This window comes from Salvelinus alpinus, chromosome 11 (genome assembly GCF_045679555.1).
Source record: "Salvelinus alpinus chromosome 11, SLU_Salpinus.1, whole genome shotgun sequence".
NCBI classification, from domain to species: domain Eukaryota; kingdom Metazoa; phylum Chordata; class Actinopteri; order Salmoniformes; family Salmonidae; genus Salvelinus; species Salvelinus alpinus.
The window spans coordinates 13,339,821-13,349,820 of record NC_092096.1 but is presented as its reverse complement, the minus strand read 5'-3'; the positions used below and the strand labels follow the sequence as shown (position 1 = coordinate 13,349,820).

Here is a 10,000-nt window from a genome sequence, read left to right as displayed (position 1 = left end):
CAGGACGAATAGCAGCTGCTTCTTCAACAGCTAATGGGGATCCCAATAAAATAAAATAAATCGTGAAAAAAATGATCATTAGTTACCATCTGTTGTGGTGTTGTCCAAATAACAGCACCACAGGTGTAGTGATGAGAGAGCAGATTGGCTGTGACTTGTACGCTAAGCCACCACTGTAGCTGGAAATCACATTTGTGAAGACAGGCCATTTCACTGTGTTCAGACAGACACACATTTACATGATTTGAGTCCCTCTGCCTCATATGTCTGTCTGCCTACTGTAATACAACAGACCTGACAACCTTCCAACTAAAACAAGCAGGGAAGCTGTAAATCACACTGTGCTGTTGGCCTGGCCCCGTAACCAGAGGAGTTTCAGAACCACAATGCAGCACTTCAGCTTCTCAGAGACTATCTAGATAATTAGATGGACACTTCAGCTTCTCATAGACTATCTAGATAAACAGATGGACACTTCAGCTTCTCAGAGACTATCTAGATAATTAGATGGACACTTCAGCTTCTCAGAGACTATCTAGATAATTAGATGGACACTTCAGCTTCTCAGAGACTATCTAGATAATTAGATGGACACTTCAACTTATCATAGACTATCTAGATAAATAGATGGACACTTCAGCTTCTCATAGACTATCTAGATAAATAGATGGACACTTCAGCTTCTCATAGACTATCTAGATAATTAGAAGGACACTTCAGCTTCTCAGAGACTCTAGATAATTAGATGGACACTTCAGCTTCTCAGAGACTATCTAGATAATTAGATGGACAGTTCAGCTTCTCAGAGACTATCTAGATAATTAGATGGACAGTTCAGCTTCTCAGAGACTATCTAGATAATTAGATGGACACTTCAGCTTCTCATAGACTATCTAGATAATTAGATGGACACTTCAGCTTCTCAGAGACTATCTAGATAATTAGATGGACATTTCAGCTTCTCAGAGACTATCTAGATAATTAGATGGACACTTCAGCTTCTCAGAGACTATCTAGATAATTAGATGGACACTTCAGCTTCCCAGAGACTATCTAGATAATTAGATGGACACTTCAGCTTCCCAGAGACCATCTAGATAATTAGATTGGACACTTCAGCTTCTCAGAGACTATCTAGATAATTAGATGGACACTTCAGCTTCTCAGAGACTATCTAGATAATTAGATTGGACACTTCAGCTTCTCAGAGACTATCTAGATAATTAGATGGACACTTCAGCTTCTCAGAGACTATCTAGATAATTAGATGGACACTTCAGCTTCCCAGAGACGATCTAGATAATTAGATGGACACCTCAGCTTCCCAGAGACTATCTAGATAATTAGATGGACACTTCAGCTTCTCAGAGACTGTAATTATCTAGATAACTAGATGGACACTTCAGCTTCCCAGAGACTATCTAGATAATAAGATGGACAAAAGCAACTGTTAATGATAGAAGGAGACGTATACCATTTGACTGTGTAACAGTCCATCTGTGGTTGTGGACAGGTAGTTGTGTGTTTATTCCTGACATGGTTGTTGTTCTTGTTGTTGTTGTTGACTCTGTGTAAATAGCGAGCCCCGTTGTGTTGGCTTGGTGACCGGAGGAGCTCAGAACCATGTGTGTGTTCCTCCTCTTGGTATTACAGACGCTGTTATTTAACTGTCCTGTCCAGCCCTCACTCTGACTAACTCTTATCTGAAGGCCCTGATATACTGTCCTGTCCACCCCTCACTCTGACTAACTCTTATCTGAAGGCCCTGATATACTGTCCTGTCCATCCCTCACTCTGACTAACTCTTATCTGAAGGCCCTGATATACTGTCCTGTCCATCCCTCACTCTGACTAACTCTTATCTGAAGGCCCTGATATACTGTCCTGTCCACCCCTCACTCTGACTAACTCTTATCTGAAGGCCCTGATATACTGTCCTGTCCATCCCTCACTCTGACTAACTCTTATCTGAAGGCCCTGATATACTGTCCTGTCCACCCCTCACTCTGACTAACTCTTATCTGAAGGCCCTGATATACTGTCCTGTCCACCCCTCACTCTGACTAACTCTTATCTGAAGGCCCTGATATACTGTCCTGTCCACCCCTCACTCTGACTAACTCTTATCTGAAGGCCCTGATATACTGTCCTGTCCACCCCTCACTCTGACTAACTCTTATCTGAAGGCCCTGATATACTGTCCTGTCCACCCCTCACTCTGACTAACTCTTATCTGAAGGCCCTGATATACTGTCCTGTCCATCCCTCACTCTGACTAACTCTTATCTGAAGGCCCTGATATACTGTCCTGTCCATCCCTCACTCTGACTAACTCTTATCTGAAGGCCCTGATATACTGTCCTGTCCACCCCTCACTCTGACTAACTCTTATCTGAAGGCCCTGATATACTGTCCTGTCCACCCCTCACTCTGACTAACTCTTATCTGAAGGCCCTGATATACTGTCCTGTCCACCCCTCGCTCTGACTAACTCTTATCTGAAGGCCCTGATATACTGTCCTGTCCACCCCTCACTCTGACTAACTCTTATCTGAAGGCCCTGATATACTGTCCTGTCCACCCCTCGCTCTGACTAACTCTTATCTGAAGGCCCTGATATACTGTCCTGTCCACCCCTCACTCTGACTAACTCTTATCTGAAGGCCCTGATATACTGTCCTGTCCACCCCTCGCTCTGACTAACTCTTATCTGAAGGCCCTGATATACTGTCCTGTCCACCCCTCACTCTGACTAACTCTTATCTGAAGGCCCTGATATACTGTCCTGTCCACCCCTCGCTCTGACTAACTCTTATCTGAAGGCCCTGATATACTGTCCTGTCCACCCCTCACTCTGACTAACTCTTATCTGAAGGCCCTGATATACTGTCCTGTCCACCCCTCGCTCTGACTAACTCTTATCTGAAGGCCCTGATATACTGTCCTGTCCACCCCTCACTCTGACTAACTCTTATCTGAAGGCCCTGATATACTGTCCTGTCCACCCCACACTCTGACTAACTCTTATCTGAAGGCCCTGATATACTGTCCTGTCCACCCCTCACTCTGACTAACTCTTATCTGAAGGTCCTGATATACTGTCCTGTCCACCCCTCACTCTGACTAACTCTTATCTGAAGGCCCTGATATACTGTCCTGTCCACCCCTCGCTCTGACTAACTCTTATCTGAAGGCCCTGATATACTGTCCTGTCCACCCCTCACTCTGACTAACTCTTATCTGAAGGCCCTGATATACTGTCCTGTCCACCCCACACTCTGACTAACTCTTATCTGAAGGTCCTGATATACTGTCCTGTCCACCCCTCACTCTGACTAACTCTTATCTGAAGGCCCTGATATACTGTCCTGTCCACCCCTCACTCTGACTAACTCTTATCTGAAGGCCCTGATATACTGTGCTGTCCACCCCTCACTCTGACTAACTCTTATCTGAAGGCCCTGATATTCTGTCCTGTCCACCCCTCACTCTGACTAACTCTTATCTGAAGGCCCTGATATACTGTCCTGTCCACCCCTCGCTCTGACTAACTCTTATCTGAAGGCCCTGATATACTGTCCTGTCCACCCCTCGCTCTGACTAACTCTTATCTGAAAGCCCTGATATACTGTCCTGTCCACCCCTCACTCTGACTAACTCTTATCTGAAGGCCCTGATATACTGTCCTGTCCACCCCTCACTCTGACTAACTCTTATCTGAAGGCCCTGATATACTGTCCTGTCCACCCCTCACTCTGACTAACTCTTATCTGAAGGCCCTGATATACTGTCCTGTCCACCCCTCACTCTGACTAACTCTTATCTGAAGGCCCTGATATACTGTCCTGTCCACCCCACACTCTGACTAACTCTTATCTGAAGGCCCTGATATACTGTCCTGTCCACCCCACACTCTGACTAACTCTTATCTGAAGGTCCTGATATACTGTCCTGTCCACCCCTCACTCTGACTAACTCTTATCTGAAGGCCCTGATATACTGTCCTGTCCACCCCTCACTCTGACTAACTCTTATCTGAAGGCCCTGATATACTGTGCTGTCCACCCCTCACTCTGACTAACTCTTATCTGAAGGCCCTGATATACTGTCCTGTCCACCCCTCACTCTGACTAACTCTTATCTGAAGGCCCTGATATACTGTCCTGTCCACCCCTCACTCTGACTAACTCTTATCTGAAGGCCCTGATATACTGTCCTGTCCACCCCTCGCTCTGACTAACTCTTATCTGAAAGCCCTGATATACTGTCCTGTCCACCCCTCACTCTGACTAACTCTTATCTGAAGGCCCTGATATACTGTCCTGTCCACCCCTCACTCTGACTAACTCTTATCTGAAGGCCCTGATATACTGTCCTGTCCACCCCTCACTCTGACTAACTCTTATCTGAAGGCCCTGATATACTGTCCTGTCCACCCCTCGCTCTGACTAACTCTTATCTGAAGGCCCTGATATACTGTCCTGTCCACCCCTCACTCTGACTAACTCTTATCTGAAGGCCCTGATATACTGTCCTGTCCACCCCTCACTCTGACTAACTCTTATCTGAAGGCCCTGATATACTGTCCTGTCCACCCCTCACTCTGACTAACTCTTATCTGAAGGCCCTGATATACTGTCCTGTCCACCCCTCACTCTGACTAACTCTTATCTGAAGGCCCTGATATACTGTCCTGTCCACCCCTCACTCTGACTAACTCTTATCTGAAGGCCCTGATATACTGTCCTGTCCACCCCTCGCTCTGACTAACTCTTATCTGAAGGCCCTGATATACTGTCCTGTCCACCCCTCACTCTGACTAACTCTTATCTGAAGGCCCTGATATACTGTCCTGTCCACCCCTCACTCTGACTAACTCTTATCTGAAGGCCCTGATATACTGTCCTGTCCACCCCTCACTCTGACTAACTCTTATCTGAAGGCCCTGATATACTGTCCTGTCCACCCCTCACTCTGACTAACTCTTATCTGAAGGCCCTGATATACTGTCCTGTCCACCCCTCACTCTGACTAACTCTTATCTGAAAGCCCTGATATACTGTCCTGTCCACCCCTCACTCTGACTAACTCTTATCTGAAAGCCCTGATATACTGTCCTGTCCACCCCTCACTCTGACTAACTCTTATCTGAAAGCCCTGATATACTGTCCTGTCCACCCCTCACTCTGACTAACTCTTATCTGAAGGCCCTGATATACTGTCCTGTCCACCCCTCACTCTGACTAACTCTTATCTGAAGGCCCTGATATACTGTCCTGTCCACCCCTCACTCTGACTAACTCTTATCTGAAGGCCCTGATATACTGTCCTGTCCACCCCTCACTCTGACTAACTCTTATCTGAAAGCCCTGATATACTGTCCTGTCCACCCCTCACTCTGACTAACTCTTATCTGAAGGCCCTGATATACTGTCCTGTCCACCCCTCACTCTGACTAACTCTTATCTGAAGGCCCTGATATACTGTCCTGTCCACCCCTCACTCTGACTAACTCTTATCTGAAGGCCCTGATATACTGTCCTGTCCACCCCTCGCTCTGACTAACTCTTATCTGAAGGCCCTGATATACTGTCCTGTCCACCCCTCACTCTGACTAACTCTTATCTGAAGGCCCTGATATACTGTCCTGTCCACCCCTCACTCTGACTAACTCTTATCTGAAGGCCCTGATATACTGTCCTGTCCACCCCTCACTCTGACTAACTCTTATCTGAAGGCCCTGATATACTGTCCTGTCCACCCCTCACTCTGACTAACTCTTATCTGAAGGCCCTGATATACTGTCCTGTCCACCCCTCACTCTGACTAACTCTTATCTGAAAGCCCTGATATACTGTCCTGTCCACCCCTCACTCTGACTAACTCTTATCTGAAAGCCCTGATATACTGTCCTGTCCACCCCTCACTCTGACTAACTCTTATCTGAAAGCCCTGATATACTGTCCTGTCCACCCCTCACTCTGACTAACTCTTATCTGAAGGCCCTGATATACTGTCCTGTCCACCCCTCACTCTGACTAACTCTTATCTGAAGGCCCTGATATACTGTCCTGTCCACCCCTCACTCTGACTAACTCTTATCTGAAGGCCCTGATATACTGTCCTGTCCACCCCTCACTCTGACTAACTCTTATCTGAAAGCCCTGATATACTGTCCTGTCCACCCCTCACTCTGACTAACTCTTATCTGAAGGCCCTGATATACTGTCCTGTCCACCCCTCAATCTGACTAACTCTTACCTGAAGGCCCTGATATACTGTCCTGTCCACCCCTCACTCTGACTAACTCTTATCTGAAAGCCCTGATATACTGTCCTGTCCACCCCTCACTCTGACTAACTCTTATCTGAAGGCCCTGATATACTGTCCTGTCCACCCCTCACTCTGACTAACTCTTATCTGAAGACCCTGATATACTGTCCTGTCCACCCCTCACTCTGACTAACTCTTACCTGAAGGCCCTGATATACTGTCCTGTCCACCCCTCACTCTGACTAACTCTTATCAGAAGGCCCTGATATACTGTCCTGTCCACCCCTCAATCTGACTAACTCTTACCTGAAGGCCCTGATATACTGTCCTGTCCACCCCTCACTCTGACTAACTCTTATCTGAAGGCCCTGATATACTGTCCTGTCCAGCCCTCACTCTGACTAACTCTTATCTGAAGGCCCTGATATACTGTCCTGTCCATCCCTCACTCTGACTAACTCTTATCTGAAGGCCCTGATATACTGTCCTGTCCACCCCTCACTCTGACTAACTCTTATCTGAAGGCCCTGATATACTGTCCTGTCCACCCCTCACTCTGACTAACTCTTATCTGAAGGCCCTGATATACTGTCCTGTCCACCCCTCACTCTGACTAACTCTTACCTGAAGGCCCTGATATACTGTCCTGTCCACCCCTCACTCTGACTAACTCTTATCTGAAGGCCCTGATATACTGTCCTGTCCACCCCTCACTCTGACTAACTCTTATCTGAAGGCCCTGATATACTGTCCTGTCCACCCCTCACTCTGACTAACTCTTATCTGAAGGCCCTGATATACTGTCCTGTCCACCCCTCACTCTGACTAACTCTTACCTGAAGGCCCTGATATACTGTCCTGTCCACCCCTCACTCTGACTAACTCTTATCTGAAGACCCTGATATACTGTCCTGTCCACCCCTCACTCTGACTAACTCTTATCTATAGGCTGGAAAAACCTATTCTGAATATTATGTTGTATCCCAAATGGCACTCAATAAGGTGGACTACTTTAGACCAGGGCCCATTGGCTCTGGTCTAAAGTAGTGCACTATATAGGGAATAGGGCTCTGGTCTAAAGTAGTGCACTATATAGGGAATAGGGCTCTGGTCTAAAGTAGTGCACTACATAGGGAACTATATAGGGAATAGGGCTCTGGTCTAAAGTAGTGCACTATTAGGGAATAGGGTGTCATTTGGGACATAGTAAAGTACAGCAGGGCAGTAAAGCAGCGTATCCAGTGAAGTGACACCAACAGGGGTCTTAACATAAACATCTGTCAACGCTATAAAATAGCTCTCGGACCAATTGTGTGTGTGTGGCTGAGTGTGTGAGCCTGCGTGTGTGTGTGGCTGAGTGTGTGAGCCTGTGGGTGTGTGTGGCTGAGTGTGTGAGGCTGTGGGGGTGTGTGTGTGTGTGTGTGTGTGTGTGTGTGTGTGTGTGTGTGTGTGTGTGTGTGTGTGTGTGTGTGTGTGTGTGTGTGTGTGTGTGTGTGTGTGTGTGTGTGTGTTAACCACCGTCCCCCTTGCTGCAGCCTCCACGGCCGTGGGAACTAGACACTATAAACCATCCTCTTTCGGACTTCTAGGAGTCGTAATATGTGTCCCAAATGACACCCTATTCCCTATTTATAGTGCACTGTTTTTGACCAGAGTCCTGTGGGCCGTAGTGTACTATAATAGGGAATAGGGAGCTGTCCAGGTCCCACTCTATCCCAGGTCCACTGACTGCACAGTGCACTCCCCCAGCCAGTCAGTGTTGACCCTCCTCAGTCCCCACCTCCCTGCCATGCCAAGGGAATGTGTTGACCTCCTCAGTCCCCACCGTCCTGCCATGCCAAGGGAATGTGTTCACCCTCCTCAGTCCCCACCTTCCTGCCATGCCAAGGGAATGTGTTGACCTCCTCAGTCCCCACCTCCCTGCCATGCCAAGGGAATGTGTTCACTCTCCTCAGTCCCCACCTTCCTGCCATGCCAAGGGAATGTGTTCACCCTCCTCAGTCCCCACCTTCCTGCCATGCCAAGGGAATGTGTTGACCTCCTCAGTCCCCACCTTCCTGCAATGCCAAGGGAATGTGTTCACCCTCCTCAGTCCCCACCTTCCTGCCATGCCAAGGGAATGTGTTCACCCTCCTCAGTCCCCACCTTCCTGCCATGCCAAGGGAATGTGTTGACCTCCTCAGTCCCCACCTCCCTGCCATGCCAAGGGAATGTGTTGACCTCCTCAGTCCCCACCTTCCTGCAATGCCAAGGGAATGTGTTCACCCTCCTCAGTCCCCACTTCCCTGCCATGCCAAGGGAATGTGTTGACCTCCTCAGTCCCCACCTTCCTGCCATGCCAAGGGAATGTGTTCACCCTCCTCAGTCCCCACCTTCCTGCCATGCCAAGGGAATGTGTTCACCCTCCTCAGTTCCCACCTTCCTGCCATGCCAAGGGAATGTGTTCATCCTCCTCAGTCCCCACCTCCCTGCCATGCCAAGGGAATGTGTTCACCCTCCTCAGTCCCCACCTCCCTGCCATGCCAAGGGAATGTGTTGACCTCCTCAGTCCCCACCTTCCTGCCATGCCAAGGGGATGTGTTCACCCTCCTCAGTCCCCACCTCCCTGCCATGCCAAGGGAATGTGTTGACCTCCTCAGTCCCCACCTTCCTGCCATGCCAAGGGAATGTGTTGACCTCCTCAGTCCCCACCTCCCTGCCATGCCAAGGGAATGTGTTGACCTCCTCAGTCCCCACCTCCCTGCCATGCCAAGGGAATGTGTTGACCTCCTCAGTCCCCACCTCCCTGCCATGCCAAGGGGATGTGTTCACCCTCCTCAGTCCCCACCTCCCTGCCATGCCGAGGGAATGTGTTGACCTCCTCAGTCCCCACCTTCCTGCCAAGCCAAGGGAATGTGTTCACCCTCCTCAGTCCCCACCTCCCTGCCATGCCAAGGGAATGTGTTCACCCTCCTCAGTCCCCACCTCCCTGCCATGCCAAGGGAATGTGTTGACCTCCTCAGTCCCCACCTCCCTGCCATGCCAAGGGGATGTGTTCACCCTCCTCAGTCCCCACCTCCCTGCCATGCCAAGGGAATGTGTTCACCCTCCTCAGTCCCCACCTTCCTGCCATGCCAAGGGAATGTGTTCACTCTCCTCAGTCCCCACCTTCCTGCCATGCCAAGGGAATGTGTTCACCCTCCTCAGTCCCCACCTTCCTGCCATGCCAAGGGAATGTGTTCACCCTCCTCAGTCCCCACCTCCCTGCCATGTCGAGGGAATGTGTTCACCTCCGTCTTAGTGTTTGATGTGTCTCATTAGGGTGTTGTGTCGACCCCTTTCCCTCGCTGCTCCCCTCGCCGTTCCCCTCGCCGCTCCCCTCGCCGTTCCCCTCGCCGTTCCCCTCGCCGCTCCCCTCGCCGTTCCCCTCGCCGCTCCCCTCGCCGTTCCCCTCGCCGTTCTCCTCGCCGTTCCCCTCGCCGTTCCCCTCGCCGCTCCCCTCGCCGTTCCCCTCGCCGTTCCCCTCGCCGTTCCCCTCGCCGCTCCCCTCGCCGTTCCCCTCGCCGTTCCCCTCGCCGTTCCCCTCGCCGTTCCCCTCGCCGTTCCCCTCGCCGTTCCCCTCGCCGCTCCCCTCGCCGTTCCCCTCGCCGCTCCCCTCGCCGTTCCCCTCGCCGTTCCCCTCGCCGTTCCCCTCGCCGTTCCCCTCGCCGTTCCCCTCGCCGTTCCCCTCGCCGTTCCCCTCGCCGCT

General features: G+C 50.1%; 1 protein-coding gene across 2 annotated transcripts in view; it reads left to right on the top strand.

Annotated features, from left to right (window-relative positions):
* Positions 1-10,000, top strand: part of LOC139533593 (leucine-rich repeat-containing G-protein coupled receptor 5-like) — a 187,018-nt gene that overhangs the window by 58,913 nt on the left and 118,105 nt on the right. The window lies entirely within an intron of this gene.